This window comes from Callionymus lyra, chromosome 7, assembly GCF_982586985.1.
Source record: "Callionymus lyra chromosome 7, fCalLyr1.hap1.1, whole genome shotgun sequence".
Lineage (NCBI taxonomy): Eukaryota > Metazoa > Chordata > Actinopteri > Syngnathiformes > Callionymidae > Callionymus > Callionymus lyra.
Genome location: NC_141824.1, coordinates 834,436 through 859,435, shown reverse-complemented (window position 1 = coordinate 859,435; position 25,000 = coordinate 834,436). Strand labels below are relative to the sequence as shown.

The 25,000-nt window shown below is 34.5% G+C and overlaps 1 protein-coding gene across 1 annotated transcript in view; it reads left to right on the top strand.

Moving 5' to 3' along the window:
- The window catches only part of grik4 (glutamate receptor, ionotropic, kainate 4), a 228,806-nt gene that overhangs the window by 116,641 nt on the left and 87,165 nt on the right, over positions 1 to 25,000 (top strand). The window contains exon 2 of the mRNA XM_087796069.1: positions 5 to 117. The gene's annotated coding sequence lies outside the window, so the exon portion shown is untranslated. The remainder of the gene's footprint in view (positions 1 to 4; positions 118 to 25,000) is intronic.

Genomic DNA, 25,000 nt, shown 5'->3' with positions numbered 1-25,000 from the left:
ACAGTTCTTCAGCGACTGGAGCTCGTGGTGATCGTGGGATGAGGAGACGTTGAGTTTTCTTCGAGCACCGGGTCAGAGACTGATCTGCAGCATGGATTAAAGATCTCGGCATCAAAGGTAGGTTCAGTCCAACACAGCTGGAGGTCATGAAGCGAGCGAGGAAGAGTTGACCACCAGATGGAGGTCGTCTGAGTTGAAGGTCGACTGGGTTGAAGCTCGACTGAGTTGAAGGTCGACTGGGTTGAAGGTCGACTGAGTTGAAGGTTGTCTGAGTTGAAGGTCGTCTGAGTTGAAGGTCGTCTGAGTTGAAGGTCGTCTCCAGAGTCGTGATCTTAGTTACCTTCACTCGCCTCGTTCCCAGTGATTCTAACTAGTGCTGGGGATCATAACTCATGTGTCGTCACGGTGACGAGCTGTAGGTGCTGCAGTGCATCATGGGACTTGGTGTGTCTGATTCGCTGCACAATATTTCTGTCTGGTTGAAAGTAGACTTTTCTCAGAAACACTTTCAAAGACTCAAGTTTTGGCCCTGAATCTAGATGTTACTTTTTCATCGTCTTCAACTTACTTACTTACTAACTTACTAACTTACTTACTAACTTACTAATTTACTTACTTACTAACTTACTTACTTACCAATTTACTTACTTACTTACTAACTTACTAATTTACTTACTTACTAACTTACTTACTTACTAACTTACTTACTTACTTACTTACTAACTTACTTACTTACTAACTTACTTACTTACTTACTAACTACTAACTTACTTACTTACTAACTTACTTACTTACTAACTAACTTACTTAGTTACTAACTTACTTACTGACTTACTTAGTTACTAACTTACTTACTTACTTACTAACTAACTAACTAACTAACTAACTAACTAACTAACTAACTTACTTACTTACTTACTTACTTACTTACTAACTTACTTACTTACTAACTTACTTACTTACTAACTAACTTACTAACTTACTTACTTACTTACTTACTTACTTACTAACTAACTTACTTACTAACTTACTTACTTACTTACTAACTTACTTACTAACTTACTTACTTACTAACTTACTTACTAACTAACTTACTTACTAACTTACTTACTTACTTACTAACTAACTTACTTACTTACTAACTTACTTACTAACTAACTTACTTACTAACTTACTAACTTACTAACTAACTTACTTACTAACTTACTTACTAACTTACTTACTTACTAACTAACTTACTTACTTACTAACTTACTTACTTACTTACTTACTTACTAACTAACTTACTTACTAACTTACTTACTTACTTACTAACTTACTTACTAACTTACTTACTTACTTACATACTTACTAACTTACTTACTAACTAACTTACTTACTAACTTACTTACTTACTAACTTACTTACTTACTTACTAACTAACTTAGTTACTAACTTACTTACTAACTTACTTACTTACTAACTAACTTAGTTACTAACTTACTTACTAACTTACTTACTTACTAACTTACTTACTTACTTACTTACTTACTAACTAACTTACTTACTAACTTACTTACTTACTTACTAACTTACTTACTAACTTACTTACTAACTAACTTACTTACTAACTTACTTACTTACTAACTTACTTACTTACTAACTTACTTACTTACTTACTTACTAACTAACTTAGTTACTAACTTACTTACTAACTTACTTACTTACTAACTAACTTAGTTACTAACTTACTTACTAACTTACTTACTTACTAACTTACTTACTTACTAACTAACTTACTTACTAACTTACTTACTTACTAACTAACTTAGTTACTAACTTACTTACTAACTTACTTACTTTATAACTTACTTACTTACTTACTTACTAACTAACTAACTAACTTACTTCTTCTTCTTCTATCTTGAGACAAACATCATGGCTTCAACATGTGCTTCACAGACTGTAGAAGATAATCCTAGAACCTGAGACGAGAGTATTTTCTTCACTCGATCATCTCTTGTTCAGCTTCAGTCGAGCAGCTTCATCACATTTTCCCGGAGCTTGAAAAGCTGCTTATGAGAATTTATTCTCCTCTTTGTGTGAAACTGGATTATTTTCCTGTTAAATACATCCATAAAAAATGTCCTCAGGAAAACCTCTCATTGAGAAATGTTAGATTATTTAAGTGTTTTTACGTCTTGGATGAAGATGAAAAACAAAGAATCTATTCAAAATATTCTCATTTAGTTCAAGTTGTTTCTCCTGAACGGACGTTAAACACTGAAGTCACATGACCAGAGTTCAAAGTTCACCTTTAACAAAGTGTCATGTGTGTTGGAAGATGATAACAAATATACTTTTCTCATTTTAATTCATCGTCAACTGAATGAAGAAACTTAAATAGACTTTTAATGACTGACACTTTTGCTAATTAGTGTTTCAGCCAAGAAGCTCCAGACGTGTTGCCATAGAAACAAGGCGACAGAAACACAACAGACAGGCGACAGATCCTGGTTTGTGTCGAGAATCACTTTTACTTCATAAAGGATTGATTTGTGTTTTAACATGTAAAGTTCTTCACATGTTTCTCATTTGAGTGTTGCTGGTTCAAAACTTAAACAGCAACTAGTATCAACTCTGGTGTCATTAAACATCAACTAGTATCAACTCTGGTGTCATTAAACATCAACTAGTATCAACTCTGGTGTCATTAAACATCAACTAGTATCAACTCTGGTGTCATTAAACATCAACTAGTATCAACTCTGGTGTCATTAAACATCAACTAGTATCAACTCTGGTGTCATTAAACATCAACTAGTATCAACTCTGGTGTCATTAAACATCAACTAGTATCAACTCTGGTGTCATTAAACATCAACTAGTATCAACTCTGGTGTCATTAAACATCAACTAGTATCAACTCTGTTGTCATTAAACATCAACTAGTATCAACTCTGGTGACATTAAACATCAACTAGTATCAACTCTGGTGTCATTAAACATCGACTAGTATCGACTCTGGTGTCATTAAACATCGACTAGTATCAACTCTGGTGTCATTAAACATCAACTAGTATCAACTCTGGTGTCATTAAACATCAACTAGTATCAACTCTGGTGACATTAAACATCAACTAGTATCAACTCTGGTGTCATTAAACATCAACTAGTATCAACTCTGGTGTCATTAAACATCAACTAGTATCAACTCTGGTGTCATTAAACATCAACTAGTATCAACTCTGGTGTCAATAAACATCAACTAGTATCAACTCTGGTGTCAAGAAACATAAACTAGTATCAACTCTGGTGTCATTAAACATCAACTAGTATCAACTCTGGTGTCATTAAACATCAACTAGTATCAACTCTGGTGTCATTAAACATCAACTAGTATCAACTCTGGTGTCATTAAACATCAACTAGTATCAACTCTGGTGTCATTAAACATCAACTAGTATCAACTCTGGTGTCATTAAACATCAACTAGTATCAACTCTGGTGTCATTAAACATCAACTAGTATCAACTCTGGTGTCATTAAACATCAACTAGTATCAACTCTGGTGTCATTAAACATCAACTAGTATCAACTCTGGTGTCATTAAACATCAACTAGTATCAACTCTGGTGTCATTAAACATCAACTTGTATCAACTCTGGTGTCATTAAACATCAACTAGTATCAACTCTGGTGTCATTAAACATCAACTAGTATCAACTCTGGTGTCATTAAACATCAACTAGTATCAACTCTGGTGTCATTAAACATCAACTAGTATCAACTCTGGTGTCATTAAACATCAACTAGTATCAACTCTGGTGTCATTAAACATCAACTAGTATCAACTCTGGTGTCATTAAACATCAACTAGTATCAACTCTGGTGACATTAAAACTCAACTAGTATCAACTCTGGTGTCATTAAACATCGACTAGTATCGACTCTGGTGTCATTAAACATCGACTAGTATCAATTCTGGTGTCATTAAACATCAACTAGTATCAACTCTGGTGTCATTAAACATCAACTAGTATCAACTCTGGTGACATTAAACATCAACTAGTATCAACTCTGGTGTCATTAAACATCAACTAGTATCAACTCTGGTGTCATTAAACATCAACTAGTATCAACTCTGGTGTCATTAAACATCAACTAGTATCAACTCTGGTGTCAATAAACATCAACTAGTATCAACTCTGGTGTCAAGAAACATAAACTAGTATCAACTCTGGTGTCATTAAACAGCAACTAGTATCAACTCTGGTGTCATTAAACATCAACTAGTATCAACTCTGGTGTCATTAAATATCAACTAGTATCAACTCTGGTGTCATTAAACATCAACTAGTATCAACTCTGGTGTCATTAAACATCAACTAGTATCAACTCTGGTGTCATTAAACATCAACTAGTATCAACTCTGGTGTCATTAAACATCAACTAGTATCAACTCTGGTGTCATTAAACAGCAACTAGTATCAACTCTGGTGTCATTAAACATCAACTAGTATCAACTCTGGTGTCATTAAACATCAACTAGTATCAACTCTGGTGTCATTAAACATCAACTAGTATCAACTCTGGTGTCATTAAACAGCAACTAGTATCAACTCTGGTGTCAATAAACATCAACTAGTATCAACTCTGGTGTCATTAAACATCAACTAGTATCAACTCTGGTGTCATTAAACAGCAACTAGTATCAACTCTGGTGTCAATAAACATCAACTAGTATCAACTCTGGTGTCAATAAACATAAACTAGTATCAACTCTGGTGTCATTAAACATCAACTAGTATCAACTCTGGTGTCATTAAACATCAACTAGTATCAACTCTGGTGTCAATAAACATCAACTAGTATCAACTCTGGTGTCATTAAACATCAACTAGTATCTACTCTGGTGTCAATAAACATCAACTAGTATCAACTCTGGTGTCATTAAACATCAACTAGTATCAACTCTGGTGTCAATAAACATCAACTAGTATCAACTCTGGTGTCATTAAACATCAACTAGTATCGACTCTGGTGTCAATAAACATAAACTAGTATCAACTCTGGTGTCAATAAACATAAACTACTATCAACTCTGGTGTCAATAAACATAAACTAGTATCAACTCTGGTGTCATTAAACATCAACTAGTATCAACTCTGGTGTCATTAAACATCAACTAGTATCAACTCTGGTGTCATTAAACATCAACTAGTATCAACTCTGGTGTCATTAAACATCAACTAGTATCAACTCTGGTGACATTAAACATCAACTAGTATCAACTCTGGTGACATTAAACATCAACTAGTATCAACTCTGGTGTCATTAAACATCAACTAGTATCAACTCTGGTGTCATTAAACATCAACTAGTATCAACTCTGGTGTCAATAAACATCAACTAGTATCAACTCTGGTGTCAAGAAACATCGACTAGTATCAATTCTGGTGTCATTAAACATCAACTAGTATCAACTCTGGTGTCATTAAACATCAACTAGTATCAACTCTGGTGACATTAAACATCAACTAGTATCAACTCTGGTGTCATTAAACATCAACTAGTATCAACTCTGGTGTCATTAAACATCAACTAGTATCAACTCTGGTGTCATTAAACATCAACTAGTATCAACTCTGGTGTCAATAAACATCAACTAGTATCAACTCTGGTGTCAAGAAACATAAACTAGTATCAACTCTGGTGTCATTAAACATCAACTAGTATCAACTCTGGTGTCATTAAACATCAACTAGTATCAACTCTGGTGTCATTAAATATCAACTAGTATCAACTCTGGTGTCATTAAACATCAACTAGTATCAACTCTGGTGTCATTAAACATCAACTAGTATCAACTCTGGTGTCATTAAACATCAACTAGTATCAACTCTGGTGTCATTAAACATCAACTAGTATCAACTCTGGTGTCATTAAACAGCAACTAGTATCAACTCTGGTGTCATTAAACATCAACTAGTATCAACTCTGGTGTCATTAAACATCAACTAGTATCAACTCTGGTGTCATTAAACATCAACTAGTATCAACTCTGGTGTCATTAAACAGCAACTAGTATCAACTCTGGTGTCAATAAACATCAACTAGTATCAACTCTGGTGTCATTAAACATCAACTAGTATCAACTCTGGTGTCATTAAACAGCAACTAGTATCAACTCTGGTGTCAATAAACATCAACTAGTATCAACTCTGGTGTCAATAAACATAAACTAGTATCAACTCTGGTGTCATTAAACATCAACTAGTATCAACTCTGGTGTCATTAAACATCAACTAGTATCAACTCTGGTGTCAATAAACATCAACTAGTATCAACTCTGGTGTCATTAAACATCAACTAGTATCTACTCTGGTGTCAATAAACATCAACTAGTATCAACTCTGGTGTCATTAAACATCAACTAGTATCAACTCTGGTGTCAATAAACATCAACTAGTATCAACTCTGGTGTCATTAAACATCAACTAGTATCGACTCTGGTGTCAATAAACATAAACTAGTATCAACTCTGGTGTCAATAAACATAAACTACTATCAACTCTGGTGTCAATAAACATAAACTAGTATCAACTCTGGTGTCATTAAACATCAACTAGTATCAACTCTGGTGTCATTAAACATCAACTAGTATCAACTCTGGTGTCATTAAACATCAACTAGTATCAACTCTGGTGTCATTAAACATCAACTAGTATCAACTCTGGTGTCATTAAACATCAACTAGTATCAACTCTGGTGTCATTAAACAGCAACTAGTATCAACTCTGGTGTCATTAAACATCAACTAGTATCAACTCTGGTGTCATTAAACATCAACTAGTATCAACTCTGGTGTCATTAAACATCAACTAGTATCAACTCTGGTGTCATTAAACAGCAACTAGTATCAACTCTGGTGTCAATAAACATCAACTAGTATCAACTCTGGTGTCATTAAACATCAACTAGTATCAACTCTGGTGTCATTAAACATCAACTAGTATCAACTCTGGTGTCATTAAACATCAACTAGTATCAACTCTGGTGTCATTAAACATCAACTAGTATCAACTCTGGTGTCAATAAACATCAACTAGTATCAACTCTGGTGTCAAGAAACATAAACTAGTATCAACTCTGGTGTCATTAAACATCAACTAGTATCAACTCTGGTGTCATTAAACATCAACTAGTATCAACTCTGGTGTCATTAAATATCAACTAGTATCAACTCTGGTGTCATTAAACATCAACTAGTATCAACTCTGGTGTCATTAAACATCAACTAGTATCAACTCTGGTGTCATTAAACATCAACTAGTATCAACTCTGGTGTCATTAAACATCAACTAGTATCAACTCTGGTGTCATTAAACAGCAACTAGTATCAACTCTGGTGTCATTAAACATCAACTAGTATCAACTCTGGTGTCATTAAACATCAACTAGTATCAACTCTGGTGTCATTAAACATCAACTAGTATCAACTCTGGTGTCATTAAACAGCAACTAGTATCAACTCTGGTGTCAATAAACATCAACTAGTATCAACTCTGGTGTCATTAAACATCAACTAGTATCAACTCTGGTGTCATTAAACAGCAACTAGTATCAACTCTGGTGTCAATAAACATCAACTAGTATCAACTCTGGTGTCAATAAACATAAACTAGTATCAACTCTGGTGTCATTAAACATCAACTAGTATCAACTCTGGTGTCATTAAACATCAACTAGTATCAACTCTGGTGTCAATAAACATCAACTAGTATCAACTCTGGTGTCATTAAACATCAACTAGTATCTACTCTGGTGTCAATAAACATCAACTAGTATCAACTCTGGTGTCATTAAACATCAACTAGTATCAACTCTGGTGTCAATAAACATCAACTAGTATCAACTCTGGTGTCATTAAACATCAACTAGTATCGACTCTGGTGTCAATAAACATAAACTAGTATCAACTCTGGTGTCAATAAACATAAACTACTATCAACTCTGGTGTCAATAAACATAAACTAGTATCAACTCTGGTGTCATTAAACATCAACTAGTATCAACTCTGGTGTCATTAAACATCAACTAGTATCAACTCTGGTGTCATTAAACATCAACTAGTATCAACTCTGGTGTCATTAAACATCAACTAGTATCAACTCTGGTGTCATTAAACATCAACTAGTATCAACTCTGGTGTCATTAAACAGCAACTAGTATCAACTCTGGTGTCATTAAACATCAACTAGTATCAACTCTGGTGTCATTAAACATCAACTAGTATCAACTCTGGTGTCATTAAACATCAACTAGTATCAACTCTGGTGTCATTAAACAGCAACTAGTATCAACTCTGGTGTCAATAAACATCAACTAGTATCAACTCTGGTGTCATTAAACATCAACTAGTATCAACTCTGGTGTCATTAAACAGCAACTAGTATCAACTCTGGTGTCAATAAACATCAACTAGTATCAACTCTGGTGTCAATAAACATAAACTAGTATCAACTCTGGTGTCATTAAACATCAACTAGTATCAACTCTGGTGTCATTAAACATCAACTAGTATCAACTCTGGTGTCATTAAACATCAACTAGTATCAACTCTGGTGTCATTAAACAGCAACTAGTATCAACTCTGGTGTCAATAAACATCAACTAGTATCAACTCTGGTGTCAATAAACATAAACTAGTATCAACTCTGGTGTCATTAAACATCAACTAGTATCAACTCTGGTGTCATTAAACATCAACTAGTATCAACTCTGGTGTCAATAAACATCAACTAGTATCGACTCTGGTGTCATTAAACATCAACTAGTATCAACTCTGGTGTCATTAAACATCAACTAGTATCAACTCTGGTGTCATTAAACATCAACTAGTATCAACTCTGGTGTCATTAAACAGCAACTAGTATCAACTCTGGTGTCAATAAACATCAACTAGTATCAACTCTGGTGTCAATAAACATAAACTAGTATCAACTCTGGTGTCATTAAACATCAACTAGTATCAACTCTGGTGTCAATAAACATCAACTAGTATCAACTCTGGTGTCATTAAACATCAACTAGTATCAACTCTGGTGTCATTAAACATCAACTAGTATCAACTCTGGTGTCATTAAACATCAACTAGTATCAACTCTGGTGTCATTAAACATCAACTAGTATCAACTCTGGTGTCATTAAACATCAACTAGTATCAACTCTGGTGTCATTAAACAGCAACTAGTATCAACTCTGGTGTCATTAAACATCAACTAGTATCAACTCTGGTGTCATTAAACATCAACTACTATCAACTCTGGTGTCATTAAACATCAACTAGTATCAACTCTGGTGTCATTAAACAGCAACTAGTATCAACTCTGGTGTCAATAAACATCAACTAGTATCAACTCTGGTGTCATTAAACATCAACTAGTATCAACTCTGGTGTCATTAAACAGCAACTAGTATCAACTCTGGTGTCAATAAACATCAACTAGTATCAACTCTGGTGTCAATAAACATAAACTAGTATCAACTCTGGTGTCATTAAACATCAACTAGTATCAACTCTGGTGTCATTAAACATCAACTAGTATCAACTCTGGTGTCAATAAACATCAACTAGTATCAACTCTGGTGTCATTAAACATCAACTAGTATCTACTCTGGTGTCAATAAACATCAACTAGTATCAACTCTGGTGTCATTAAACATCAACTAGTATCAACTCTGGTGTCAATAAACATCAACTAGTATCAACTCTGGTGTCATTAAACATCAACTAGTATCGACTCTGGTGTCAATAAACATAAACTAGTATCAACTCTGGTGTCAATAAACATAAACTAGTATCAACTCTGGTGTCAATAAACATAAACTAGTATCAACTCTGGTGTCATTAAACATCAACTAGTATCAACTCTGGTGTCATTAAACATCAACTAGTATCAACTCTGGTGTCATTAAACATCAACTAGTATCAACTCTGGTGTCATTAAACATCAACTAGTATCAACTCTGGTGTCATTAAACATCAACTAGTATCAACTCTGGTGTCATTAAACAGCAACTAGTATCAACTCTGGTGTAATTAAACATCAACTAGTATCAACTCTGGTGTCATTAAACATCAACTAGTATCAACTCTGGTGTCATTAAACAGCAACTAGTATCAACTCTGGTGTCAATAAACATCAACTAGTATCAACTCTGGTGTCAATAAACATAAACTAGTATCAACTCTGGTGTCATTAAACATCAACTAGTATCAACTCTGGTGTCATTAAACATCAACTAGTATCAACTCTGGTGTCATTAAACATCAACTAGTATCAACTCTGGTGTCATTAAACAGCAACTAGTATCAACTCTGGTGTCAATAAACATCAACTAGTATCAACTCTGGTGTCAATAAACATAAACTAGTATCAACTCTGGTGTCATTAAACATCAACTAGTATCAACTCTGGTGTCATTAAACATCAACTAGTATCAACTCTGGTGTCAATAAACATCAACTAGTATCGACTCTGGTGTCATTAAACATCAACTAGTATCAACTCTGGTGTCATTAAACATCAACTAGTATCAACTCTGGTGTCATTAAACATCAACTAGTATCAACTCTGGTGTCATTAAACAGCAACTAGTATCAACTCTGGTGTCAATAAACATCAACTAGTATCAACTCTGGTGTCAATAAACATAAACTAGTATCAACTCTGGTGTCAATAAACATCAACTAGTATCAACTCTGATGTCATTAAACATCAACTAGTATCAACTCTGGTGTCATTAAACATCAACTAGTATCAACTCTGGTGTCAATAAACATCAACTAGTATCAACTCTGGTGTCATTAAACATCAACTAGTATCAACTCTGGTGTCATTAAACATCAACTAGTATCAACTCTGGTGTCAATAAACATCAACTAGTATCAACTCTGGTGTCATTAAACATCAACTAGTATCAACTCTGGTGTCATTAAACATCAACTAGTATCAACTCTGGTGTCATTAAACATCAACTAGTATCAACTCTGGTGTCATTAAACAGCAACTAGTATCAACTCTGGTGTCATTAAACAGCAACTAGTATCAACTCTGGTGTCAATAAACATCAACTAGTATCAACTCTGGTGTCAATAAACATAAACTAGTATCAACTCTGGTGTCATTAAACATCAACTAGTATCAACTCTGGTGTCATTAAACATCAACTAGTATCAACTCTGGTGTCATTAAACATCAACTAGTATCAACTCTGGTGTCATTAAACATCAACTAGTATCAACTCTGGTGTCAATAAACATCAACTAGTATCAACTCTGGTGTCATTAAACATCAACTAGTATCAACTCTGGTGTCATTAAACATCAACTAGTATCAACTCTGGTGTCATTAAACATCAACTAGTATCAACTCTGGTGTCATTAAACAGCAACTAGTATCAACTCTGGTGTCAATAAACATCAACTAGTATCAACTCTGGTGTCAATAAACATAAACTAGTATCAACTCTGGTGTCAATAAACATCAACTAGTATCAACTCTGATATCATTAAACATCAACTAGTATCAACTCTGGTGTCATTAAACATCAACTAGTATCAACTCTGGTGTCAATAAACATCAACTAGTATCAACTCTGGTGTCATTAAACATCAACTAGTATCAACTCTGGTGTCATTAAACATCAACTAGTATCAACTCTGGTGTCATTAAACATCAACTAGTATCAACTCTGGTGTCATTAAACATCAACTAGTATCAACTCTGGTGTCATTAAACATTAACTAGTATCAACTGTGGTGTCATTAAACATCAACTAGTATCAACTCTGGTGTCTTTAAACATCAACTAGTATCAACTCTGGTGTCATTAAACATCAACTAGTATCAACTCTGGTGTCTTTAAACATCAACTAATATAAACTCTGGTGTCATTAAACATCAACTAGTATCAACTCTGGTGTCATTAAACAGCAACTAGTATCAACTCTGGTGTCAATAAACATCAACTAGTATCAACTCTGGTGTCTTTAAATATCAACTAGTATCAACTCTGGTGTCATTAAACATCAACTAGTATCAACTCTGGTGTCATTAAACATCAACTAATATCAACTCTGGTGTCATTAAACATCAACTAGTATCAACTCTGGTGTCATTAAACATCAACTAGTATCAACTCTGGTGTCATTAAACATCAACTAGTATCAACTCTGGTGTCATTAAACAACAACTAGTATCAACTCTGGTGTCATTAAACAGCAACTAGTATCAACTCTGGTGTCAATAAACATCAACTAGTATCAACTCTGGTGTCAATAAACCTAAACTAGTATCAACTCTGGTGTCATTAAACATCAACTAGTATCAACTCTGGTGTCATTAAACATCAACTAGTATCAACTCTGGTGTCATTAAACATCAACTAGTATCAACTCTGGTGTCATTAAACATCAACTAATATCAACTCTGGTGTCATTAAACAGCAACTAGTATCAACTCTGGTGTCAATAAACATCAACTAGAATCAACTCTGGTGTCATTAAACATCAACTAATATCAACTCTGGTGTCATTAAACAGCAACTAGTATAAACTCTGGTGTCAATAAACATCAACTAGTATCAACTCTGGTGTCAATAAACATAAACTAGTATCAACTCTGGTGTCATTAAACATCAACTAGTATCAACTCTGGTGTCATTAAACATCAACTAGTATCAACTCTGGTGTCATTAAACATCAACTAGTATCAACTCTGATGTCATTAAACATCAACTAGTATCAACTCTGGTGTCATTAAACAGCAACTAGTATCAACTCTGGTGTCAATAAACATCAACTAGTATCAACTCTGGTGTCAATAAACATAAACTAGTATCAACTCTGGTGTCATTAAACATCAACTAGTATCAACTCTGGTGTCATTAAACATCAACTAGTATCAACTCTGGTGTCAATAAACTTCAACTAGTATCAACTCTGGTGTCATTAAACATCAACTAGTATCAACTCTGGTGTCATTAAACATCAACTAGTATCAACTCTGGTGTCATTAAACATCAACTAGTATCAACTCTGGTGTCATTAAACAGCAACTAGTATCAACTCTGGTGTCATTAAACACCAACTAGTATCAACTCTGGTGTCAATAAAAATCAACTAGTATCAACTCTGGTGTCATTAAACATCAACTAGTATCAACTCTGGTGTCATTAAACATCAACTAGTATCAACTCTGGTGTCATTAAACAGCAACTAGTATCAACTCTGGTGTCATTAAACAGCAACTAGTATCAACTCTGGTGTCATTAAACATCAACTAGTATCAACTCTGGTGTCAATAAACATCAACTAGTATCAACTCTGGTGTCATTAAACATCAACTAGTATCGACTCTGGTGTCAATAAACATAAACTAGTATCAACTCTGGTGTCAATAAACATAAACTAGTATCAACTCTGGTGTCAATAAACATAAACTAGTATCAACTCTGGTGTCATTAAACATCAACTAGTATCAACTCTGGTGTCATTAAACATCAACTAGTATCAACTCTGGTGTCATTAAACATCAACTAGTATCAACTCTGGTGTCATTAAACATCAACTAGTATCAACTCTGGTGTCATTAAACATCAACTAGTATCAACTCTGGTGTCATTAAACAGCAACTAGTATCAACTCTGGTGTAATTAAACATCAACTAGTATCAACTCTGGTGTCATTAAACATCAACTAGTATCAACTCTGGTGTCATTAAACAGCAACTAGTATCAACTCTGGTGTCAATAAACATCAACTAGTATCAACTCTGGTGTCAATAAACATAAACTAGTATCAACTCTGGTGTCATTAAACATCAACTAGTATCAACTCTGGTGTCATTAAACATCAACTAGTATCAACTCTGGTGTCATTAAACATCAACTAGTATCAACTCTGGTGTCATTAAACAGCAACTAGTATCAACTCTGGTGTCAATAAACATCAACTAGTATCAACTCTGGTGTCAATAAACATAAACTAGTATCAACTCTGGTGTCATTAAACATCAACTAGTATCAACTCTGGTGTCATTAAACATCAACTAGTATCAACTCTGGTGTCAATAAACATCAACTAGTATCGACTCTGGTGTCATTAAACATCAACTAGTATCAACTCTGGTGTCATTAAACATCAACTAGTATCAACTCTGGTGTCATTAAACATCAACTAGTATCAACTCTGGTGTCATTAAACAGCAACTAGTATCAACTCTGGTGTCAATAAACATCAACTAGTATCAACTCTGGTGTCAATAAACATAAACTAGTATCAACTCTGGTGTCAATAAACATCAACTAGTATCAACTCTGATGTCATTAAACATCAACTAGTATCAACTCTGGTGTCATTAAACATCAACTAGTATCAACTCTGGTGTCAATAAACATCAACTAGTATCAACTCTGGTGTCATTAAACATCAACTAGTATCAACTCTGGTGTCATTAAACATCAACTAGTATCAACTCTGGTGTCAATAAACATCAACTAGTATCAACTCTGGTGTCATTAAACATCAACTAGTATCAACTCTGGTGTCATTAAACATCAACTAGTATCAACTCTGGTGTCATTAAACATCAACTAGTATCAACTCTGGTGTCATTAAACAGCAACTAGTATCAACTCTGGTGTCATTAAACAGCAACTAGTATCAACTCTGGTGTCAATAAACATCAACTAGTATCAACTCTGGTGTCAATAAACATAAACTAGTATCAACTCTGGTGTCATTAAACATCAACTAGTATCAACTCTGGTGTCATTAAACATCAACTAGTATCAACTCTGGTGTCATTAAACATCAACTAGTATCAACTCTGGTGTCATTAAACATCAACTAGTATCAACTCTGGTGTCAATAAACATCAACTAGTATCAACTCTGGTGTCATTAAACATCAACTAGTATCAACTCTGGTGTCATTAAACATCAACTAGTATCAACTCTGGTGTCATTAAACATCAACTAGTATCAACTCTGGTGTCATTAAACAGCAACTAGTATCAACTCTGGTGTCAATAAACATCAACTAGTATCAACTCTGGTGTCAATAAACATAAACTAGTATCAACTCTGGTGTCAATAAACATCAACTAGTATCAACTCTGATATCATTAAACATCAACTAGTATCAACTCTGGTGTCATTAAACATCAACTAGTATCAACTCTGGTGTCAATAAACATCAACTAGTATCAACTCTGGTGTCATTAAACATCAACTAGTATCAACTCTGGTGTCATTAAACATCAACTAGTATCAACTCTGGTGTCATTAAACATCAACTAGTATCAACTCTGGTGTCATTAAACATCAACTAGTATCAACTCTGGTGTCATTAAACATTAACTAGTATCAACTGTGGTGTCATTAAACATCAACTAGTATCAACTCTGGTGTCTTTAAACATCAACTAGTATCAACTCTGGTGTCATTAAACATCAACTAGTATCAACTCTGGTGTCTTTAAACATCAACTAATATAAACTCTGGTGTCATTAAACATCAACTAGTATCAACTCTGGTGTCATTAAACAGCAACTAGTATCAACTCTGGTGTCAATAAACATCAACTAGTATCAACTCTGGTGTCTTTAAATATCAACTAGTATCAACTCTGGTGTCATTAAACATCAACTAGTATCAACTCTGGTGTCATTAAACATCAACTAATATCAACTCTGGTGTCATTAAACATCAACTAGTATCAACTCTGGTGTCATTAAACATCAACTAGTATCAACTCTGGTGTCATTAAACATCAACTAGTATCAACTCTGGTGTCATTAAACAACAACTAGTATCAACTCTGGTGTCATTAAACAGCAACTAGTATCAACTCTGGTGTCAATAAACATCAACTAGTATCAACTCTGGTGTCAATAAACCTAAACTAGTATCAACTCTGGTGTCATTAAACATCAACTAGTATCAACTCTGGTGTCATTAAACATCAACTAGTATCAACTCTGGTGTCATTAAACATCAACTAGTATCAACTCTGGTGTCATTAAACATCAACTAATATCAACTCTGGTGTCATTAAACAGCAACTAGTATCAACTCTGGTGTCAATAAACATCAACTAGAATCAACTCTGGTGTCATTAAACATCAACTAATATCAACTCTGGTGTCATTAAACAGCAACTAGTATAAACTCTGGTGTCAATAAACATCAACTAGTATCAACTCTGGTGTCAATAAACATAAACTAGTATCAACTCTGGTGTCATTAAACATCAACTAGTATCAACTCTGGTGTCATTAAACATCAACTAGTATCAACTCTGGTGTCATTAAACATCAACTAGTATCAACTCTGATGTCATTAAACATCAACTAGTATCAACTCTGGTGTCATTAAACAGCAACTAGTATCAACTCTGGTGTCAATAAACATCAACTAGTATCAACTCTGGTGTCAATAAACATAAACTAGTATCAACTCTGGTGTCATTAAACATCAACTAGTATCAACTCTGGTGTCATTAAACATCAACTAGTATCAACTCTGGTGTCAATAAACTTCAACTAGTATCAACTCTGGTGTCATTAAACATCAACTAGTATCAACTCTGGTGTCATTAAACATCAACTAGTATCAACTCTGGTGTCATTAAACATCAACTAGTATCAACTCTGGTGTCATTAAACAGCAACTAGTATCAACTCTGGTGTCATTAAACACCAACTAGTATCAACTCTGGTGTCAATAAAAATCAACTAGTATCAACTCTGGTGTCATTAAACATCAACTAGTATCAACTCTGGTGTCATTAAACATCAACTAGTATCAACTCTGGTGTCATTAAACAGCAACTAGTATCAACTCTGGTGTCATTAAACAGCAACTAGTATCAACTCTGGTGTCAATAAACATCAACTAGTATCAACTCTGGTGTCAATAAACATAAACTAGTATCAACTCTGGTGTCTTTAAACATCAACTAGTATCAACTCTGATGTCATTAAACATCAACTAGTATCAACTCTGGTGTCATTAAACATCAACTAGTATCAACTCTGGTGTCATTAAACATTAACTAGTATCAACTCTGGTGTCATTAAACATCAACTAGTATCAACTCTGGTGTCATTAAACATCAACTAGTATCAACTCTGGTGTCATTAAACATCAACTAGTATCAACTCTGGTGTCATTAAACATCAACTAGTATCAACTCTGGTGTCATTAAACATCAACTAGTATCAACTCTGGTGTCATTAAACATTAACTAGTATCAGCTCTGGTGTCATTAAACATCAACTAGTATCAACTCTGGTGTCTTTTAACATCAACTAGTATCAACTCTGGTGTCATTAAACATCAACTAGTATCAACTCTGGTGTCTTTAAACATCAACTAATATCAACTCTGGTGTCATTAAACATCAACTAGTATCAACTCTGGTGTCATTAAACATCAACTAGTATCAACTCTGGTGTCATTAAACATCAACTAGTATCAACTCTGGTGTCATTAAACATCAACTAGTATCAACTCTGGTGTCATTACACATCAACTAATATCAACTGTGGTGTCATTAAACATCAACTAGTATCAACTCTGGTGTCATTAAACATCAACTAGTATCAACTCTGGTGTCATTAAACATCAACTAGTATCAACTCTGGTGTTATTAAACAGCAACTAGTATCAACTCTGGTGTCAATAAACATCAACTAGTATCAACTCTGGTGTCTTTAAATATCAACTAGTATCAACTCTGGTGTCATTAAACATCAACTAGTATCAACTCTGGTGTCATTAAACATCAACTAGTATCAACTCTGGTGTCATGAAACATCAACTAGTATCAACTCTGGTGTCATTAAACATCAACTAGTATCAACTCCGGTGTCATTAAACATCAACTAGTATCAACTCTGGTGTCATTAAACATCAACTAGTATCAACTCTGGTGTCACTAAACATCAACTAGTATCAACTCTGGTGTCATTAAACATCAACTAGTATCAACTCTGGTGTCAATAAACATCAACTAGTATCAACTCTGGTGTCTTTAAATATCAACTAGTATCAACTCTGGTGTCATTAAACATCAACTAGTATCAACTCTGGTGTCATTAAACATCAACTAGTATCAACTCTGGTGTCATTAAACATCAACTAGTATCAACTCTGGTGTCATTAAACATCAACTAGTATCAACTCTGGTGTCTGCGTGTGTGTGTGTGTGTGTGTGTGTGTGTGTGTCTGTGTGTGTGTGTGTGTGTGTGTGTGTGTGTGTGTGTGTGTGTGTGTGTGTGTGTGCAGGTGTGTGTGCAGGTGTGTGTGCAGGTGTGTATGTGTGTGTGTGTGCAGGTGTGTGTGTGTGTGTGTGTGCAGGTGTGTGTGTGTGTGTGTGCAGGTGTGTGTGTGTGTGTGTGTGTGTGCAGGTGTGTGTGCAGGTGTGTGTGTGTGTGTGTTTGTGTGCAGGTGTGTGTGTGTGTGTGTGTGCAGGTGTGTGTGTGTGTGTGTGCAGGTGTGTGTGTGTGTGTGTGTGCAGGTGTGTGTGTGTGTGTGTGCAGGTGTGTGTGTGTGTGTGTGCAGGTGTGTGTGTGTGTGTGTGCAGGTGTGTGTGTGTGTGTGTGCAGGTGTGTGTGTGTGTGTGTGCAGGTGTGTGTGTGTGTGTGTGCAGGTGTGTGTGTGTGTGTGTGCAGGTGTGTGTGTGTGTGCTGATGCTCACCTGCTACCTTGTGTGTTCTGCTGACAAAAGCGAATCATCAGAGGCTTGTGATGGCGACACAAACAGCTGCTGGATTTTCTGGATCCATCAACAATCAAGTCATTGTGTGTTTATGGGACGAATCAGGATTAGTGAGCGACACGTCGCTGATCCTCATCTGGCTTCATGTCGTCAATAATTTCCCTATTGAGGCCAAATCTCTGTTAGATCCTGGAGAGTTGTGTAGAACATATTGTTAACGGTTGGGAACTAACCTTTATCTTCCTACTAGACGTGTGTGTTTGTGAAGAGTGTGTAGATGCGTAATAGGATACAATGATACGATATACAGTGATATATAATGATAGTGTAGTAACAAGTATATATGTTTAGTATTGTCCAGTACTTGACTCTGGTGTTATGATAGTGTAGTAACAAGTATATATGTGTAGTATTGTCCAGTACTTGACTCTGGTGTTGTGATAGTGTAGTAACAAGTATATATGTGTAGTATTGTCCAGTACTTGACTCTGGTGTTGTGATAGTGTAGTAACAAGTATATATGTGTAGTATTGTCCAGTACTTGACTCTAGTGTTATGATAGTGTAGTTACAAGTATATATGTGTAGTATTGTCCAGTACTTGACTCTGGTGTTGTGATAGTGTAGTAACAAGTATATATGTGTAGTATTGTCCAGTACTTGACTCTGGTGTTGTGATAGTGTAGTAACAAGTATATATGTGTAGTATTATCCAGTACTTGACTCTGGTGTTGTGATAGTGTAGTAACAAGTATATATGTGTAGTATTGTCCAGTACTTGACTCTGGTGTTGTGATAGTGTAGTAACAAGTATATATGTGTAGTATTGTCCAGTACTTGACTCTGGTGTTATGATAGTGTAGTAACAAGTATATATGTGTACTATTGTCCATTACTTGACTCTGGTGTTGTGATAGTGTAGTAACAAGTATATATGTGTAGTATTGTCCAGTACTTGACTCTAATGTTATGATAGTGTAGTAACAAGTATATATGTGTAGTATTGTCCAGTACTTGACTCTAGTGTTATGATAGTGTAGTAACAAGTATATATGTGTAGTATTGTCCAGTACTTGACTCTAGTGTTATGATAGTGTAGTAACAAGTATATATGTGTAGTATTGTCCAGTACTTGACTCTAGTGTTATGATAGTGTAGTAACAAGTATATATGTGTAGTATTGTCCAGTACTTGACTCTGGTGTTGTGATAGTGTAGTAACAAGTATATATGTGTAGTATTGTCCAGTACTTGACTCTGGTGTTGTGATAGTGTAGTAACAAGTATATATGTGTAGTATTATCCAGTACTTGACTCTGGTGTTGTGATAGTGTAGTAACAAGTATATATGTGTAGTATTGTCCAGTACTTGACTCTGGTGTTGTGATAGTGTAGTAACAAGTATATATGTGTAGTATTGTCCAGTACTTGACTCTGGTGTTGTGATAGTGTAGTAACAAGTATATATGTGTAGTATTGTCCAGTACTTGACTCTGGTGTTGTGATAGTGTAGTAACAAGTATATGTGTGTAGTATTGTCCAGTACTTGACTCTAGTGTTATGATAGTGTAGTAACAAGTATATATGTGTAGTATTGTCCAGTACTTGACTCTAGTGTTATGATAGTGTAGTAACAAGTATATATGTGTAGTATTGTCCAGTACTTGACTCTAGTGTTATGATAGTGTAGTAACAAGTATATATGTGTAGTATTGTCCAGTACTTGACTCTAGTGTTATGATAGTGTAGTAACAAGTATATATGTGTAGTATTGTCCAGTACTTGACTCTAGTGTTATGATAGTGTAGTAACAACTGTATTTATAAACAAAAATATGTCCAAACATCAGCTTTAAAAGATTCACTGTATCCTCTCGTCCTCAGTCGTCATTCTAGCTGTGGAGGATGTAAAGGCCGGAAGTTTAATTGCAGCACAAACATGAAAAAGCTAATTGTGATATTTTCTCACTGGTCTAGTTGTAGTCGTGGTAATGTAAATGTAAATGTAAATGTAAATGTAAATGTAAATGTAAATGTAAATGTAAATGTAAATGTAAATGTAAATGTAAATGTAAATGTAAATGTAAATGTAAATGTTAATGTAAATGTAAATGTAAATGTAAATGTAAATGTAAATGTTAATGTTAATGTAAATGTAAATGTAAATGTAGATGTAAATGTAAATGTAAATGTTAATGTTAATGTAAATGTAAATGTAAATGTAGATGTTAATGTAGATGTTAATGTAGATTTAAATGTAGATGTTAATGTAGATGTTAATGTAGATTTAAATGTAGATGTTAATGCAGATGTTCATGTAGATTTAAATGTAGATGTTAATGTAGATGTTAATGTAGATTTAAATGTAGATGTTAATGTAGATGTTAATGTAGATTTAAATGTAGATGTTAATGTAGATGTTAATGCAGATGTTCATGTAGATTTAAATGTAGATGTTAATGCAGATGTTCATGTAGATTTAAATGTAGATGTTAATGTAGATGTTAATGTAGATTTAAATGTAGATGTTAATGTAGATGTTAATGTAGATTTAAATGTAGATGTTAATGCAGATGTTAATGTAGATTTAAATGTAGATGTTAATGCAGATGTTAATGTAGATTTAAATGTAGATGTTAATGCAGATGTTCATGTAGATGTTAATGTAGATGTTAATGCAGATGTTCATGTAGATGTTAATGCAGATGTTAATGCAGAAGTGCTGCCCCCTCGATCCTCCCACCAGCAGCTGCACTCTCAGGATCCAGAGACTGTGAAATGAACTGCTGACAACCTGTGACTCTTCAGTGACTGTGGCTGGAAAAGAGATTCAATGATGTTTCACATGAGAGACTCACTGGTGTGAGTCTCTGAGATGGTCTTTGACTCATTAGATCACAAACCCTGATTGTCATGATGCGTGTTTGTTGGTACTACGTGTGTGTGTGTGTTGTTGTGATGTGTGACTCTATTGTATCATCAGTGTGTGTGTGTTGTTGTGATGTGTGACTCTATTGTATCATCAGTGCGTGTTTGTTGTTGTTAACTAGTGTTAAACCATTGATAATCTAGTGAGTCTTAGTTCAACAGCTGAACTGTAAGTTTCCTCTTTGACTCAAACAACAAGATGGAAATAAAGCAGCGTCGCTGAGACGTCTGTGAGAATAACTTACTTCAGTCTTAACAGCTTTGACTGATGTCACGAGTCTGGTCAGTGGAACGTGTTGTTCCTTCAAACCTTCACCAGAGGTTGAGGGTCGTTCATCCGTGTGTTTCTGTCAGTGTTGACGCTTCTGTCACACGTTTAAAACATGCTACAGTGTTGACGCTTCTGTCACACGTTTAAAACATGCTACAGTGTTGAAGCTTCTGTCACACGTTTAAAACATGCTACAGTGTTGAAGTTTCTCTCACACGTTTAAAACATGCTACAGTGTTGAAGCTTATGTCACACGTTTAAAACATGCTCCAGGGTTGAAGTTTCTGTCACACGTTTAAAACATGCTACAGTGTTGAAGCTTATGTCACACGTTTAAAACATGCTACAGTGTTGAAGTTTCTGTCACACGTTTAAAACATGCTACAGTGTTGAAGCTTATGTCACACGTTTAAAACATGCTACAGTGTTGAAGTTTCTGTCACACGTTTAAAACATGCTACAGTGTTGAAGCTTATGTCACACGTTTAAAACATGCTACAGTGTTGAAGTTTCTGTCACACGTTTAAAACATGCTACAGTGTTGACGCTTCTGTCACACGTTTAAAACATGCTCCAGGGTTGAAGTTTCTGTCACACGTTTAAAACATGCTACAGTGTTGACGCTTCTGTCACACGTTTAAAACATGCTACAGTGTTGAAGCTTCTGTCACACGTTTAAAACATGCTACAGTGTTGAAGTTTCTGTCACACGTTTAAAACATGCTACAGTGTTGAAGTTTCTGTCACACGTTTAAAACATGCTACAGTGTTGAAGTTTCTGTCACACGTTTAAAACATGCTACAGTGTTGACGCTTCTGTCACACGTTTAAAACATGCTACAGTGTTGAAGTTTCTGTCACACGTTTAAAACATGCTACAGTGTTGAAGCTTATGTCACACGTTTAAAACATGCTCCAGGGTTGAAGTTTCTGTCACACGTTTAAAACATGCTACAGTGTTGAAGTTTCTGTCACACGTTTAAAACATGCTACAGCGTTGAAGCTTCTGTCACACGTTTAAAACATGCTACAGTGTTGAAGTTTCTGTCACACGTTTAAAACATGCTACAGTGTTGAAGTTTCTGTCACACGTTTAAAACATGCTACAGTGTTGAAGTTTCTGTCACACGTTTAAAACATGCTACAGTGTTGAAGTTTCTGTCACACGTTTAAAACATGCTACAGTGTTGAAGCTTCTGTCACACGTTTAAAACATGCTACAGTGTTGAAGTTTCTGTCACACGTTTAAAACATGCTACAGTGTTGAAGCTTATGTCACACGTTTAAAACATGCTCCAGGGTTGAAGCTTCTGTCACACGTTTAAAACATGCTACAGTGTTGAAGCTTCTGTCACACGTTTAAAACATGCTCCAGGGTTGAAGCTTCTGTCACACGTTTAAAACATGCTACAGTGTTGAAGCTTATGTCACACGTTTAAAACATGCTCCAGTGTTGAAGTTTCTGTCACACGTTTAAAACATGCTCCAGTGTTGAAGCTTCTGTCACACGTTTAAAACATGCTCAACATCAGTTCATTTAAGCGACTCACAATGAAACATGTAACTACACAATATTTAATTCATGACACACACAATGAAACATGTAACTACACAATATTTAATTCATGACACACACAATGAAACATGTAACTACACAATATTTAATTCATGACACACACAATACAACATGTAACTACACAATATTGAATTCATGACACACACAATACAACATGTAACTACACAATATTTAATTCATGACACACACAATACAACATGTAACTACACAATATTTAATTCATGACACACACAATACAACATGTAACTACACAATATTTAATTCATGACACACACAATACAACATGTAACTACACAATATTTAATTCATGACACACACAATACAACATGTAACTACACAATATTTAATTCATGACACACACAATACAACATGTAACTACACAATATTTAATTCATGACACACACAATACAACATGTAACTACACAATATTTAATTCATGACACACACAATACAACATGTAACTACACAATATTTAATTCATGACACACACAATACAACATGTAACTACACAATATTTAATTCATGACACACACAATACAACATGTAACTACACAATATTGAATTCATGACACACACAATACAACATGTAACTACACAATATTGAATTCATGACACACACAATACAACATGTAACTACACAATATTTAATTCATGACACACACAATACAACATGTAACTACACAATATTTAATTCATGACACACACAATACAACATGTAACTACACAATATTTAATTCATGACACACACAATACAACATGTAACTACACAATATTTAATTCATGACACACACAATACAACATGTAACTACACAATATTTAATTCATGACACACACAATACAACATGTAACTACACAATATTGAATTCATGACACACACAATACAACATGTAACTACACAATATTTAATTCATGACACACACAATACAACATGTAACTACACAATATTTAATTCATGACACACACAATACAACATGTAACTACACAATATTGAATTCATGACACACACAATACAACATGTAACTACACAATATTTAATTCATGACACACACAATACAACATGTAACTACACAATATTTAATTCATGACACACACAATACAACATGTAACTACACAATATTTAATTCATGACACACACAATACAACATGTAACTACACAATATTTAATTCATGACACACACAATACAACATGTAACTACACAATATTGAATTCATGACACACACAATACAACATGTAACTACACAATATTTAATTCATGACACACACAATACAACATGTAACTACACAATATTTAATTCATGACACACACAATACAACATGTAACTACACAATATTTAATTCATGACACACACAATACAACATGTAACTACACAATATTTAATTCATGACACACACAATACAACATGTAACTACACAATATTTAATTCATGACACACACAATACAACATGTAACTACACA